The 1,375-nt window shown below is 45.3% G+C and overlaps 1 pseudogene; it reads right to left on the reverse strand.

The window, feature by feature from the left end:
• The window catches only part of LOC101580063, a 9,697-nt pseudogene extending 8,975 nt beyond the window's left edge, over positions 1 to 722 (reverse strand).
• Between the last annotated feature and the right edge of the window lie 653 nt (positions 723 to 1,375).

Consider the following 1,375-nt stretch of genomic DNA (forward strand, 5'->3'; position numbering starts at 1 on the left):
AACCAAGCTTGAATTGCAAGTACAGGTTCTACTGAACTCCTATCACTTGGACCATCCAAAGGTCAAAAACCCTAAGTCGGACTATCATGAGATAGAGACCCTCTGTGTTTCCAAATACAGAACCATTTATAGGTTCAGAGGGTTAGGATTTCAACATATCTTTTTGGAGCATATAATTCTGCCTGAAGGATTTCTTCAGCTCTCCTGTTCACACCGGATGGATGCTGACCCCATTCCTGGGCCTCGCTGCATCCTGCCTTTAGTGTCTGGAGAGCTCTAGTAATAAAGTCCGTTATTACACAAGCTCATTGGAGCTGCTTCTAATTAATATGCTAGACACAGTCCAAACCCATCATTGTTTATTCTTATCGCATCTGAGTCATAATGAGGCTTTTAATTTTTTTCGTGAAACGCCAAAGGGGTGGGAGAGGACAGGCACTAAAATGATGCCTCTGAGAAGACACAGGCCTCAGGTCTGGCTGTCATCTGCTAGCACCGGGTTTGAAGGTCCTGTTCTATTACATCCGAGGATGCAAAAGAAATAGTTGCATCTTAAAATGTTTGTAAAACATATAAAGAAACTGATCCGGAGGACTACCAACTCGCCTAAACTCAAGGACAGCAAGTCTGGGACTGGAAGTAAATTTTCTGCATCACAGCTGACCACATTCCATGCCCAACTTGTGCCAATCCCACCCAATAGTAAGCCCAAACCCTGACATCTTACTTTTTATATGTCTTTTGGGGAAGTTGTTTGATTTTTTTTTCAATGGCACACAAAGGGCCTCCTATACTAGCTACTGACTAAAAAGATCCAGAAACAAAAACTACCCCAGTGCCTTGGTATCTCTGCCTCACAAATGCACAGAGCAAAATCACTGTTATCTTTAGAAAAGCATAACTGCCTGTAATTCAGTCAAGGTCCCAACAGCAAGCTGTGTGTGAGAAACCAAGATGGTCCTCTGTCTTAGTCACTCTTGCTTATAGGCACAATACCTGATGCTTCCAAGCTAAAGGGGGATTTGTTTAGCCTCTCATTTCTAGTCTATAGTTAGTTGGCTCCACGCAGGAAGTCCAAAGTGGGAGGCTCTGAGGGGAAATCTGCGCACACACGTCATGACGGCCAGGAAGCAGAGAGAGAAAGAGCGGGGAGGGAGAGAAACACCTCAGCTCCTGCCCCCAGGGACCTGCAGCTTTGAACCAGGCCCCACCTCCCTCCTAACAGTCGAGGCAGTCTCTCCCCATGAGCCTCCACGTGATCCATCACCTTCCAAAAGCCCAATCTCTGAACATCAGGCTTTTGGGGGACATGGTTGATCTAAACCATAAAGTCCTTATTTCCAAGTTCTGTGTTTCCACGTTTTTAACCAGACCA

This window comes from Octodon degus, unplaced genomic scaffold (assembly GCF_000260255.1).
Source record: "Octodon degus isolate 3935 unplaced genomic scaffold, OctDeg1.0 scaffold00039, whole genome shotgun sequence".
In the NCBI taxonomy this organism is placed as follows: Eukaryota; Metazoa; Chordata; class Mammalia; order Rodentia; family Octodontidae; genus Octodon; species Octodon degus.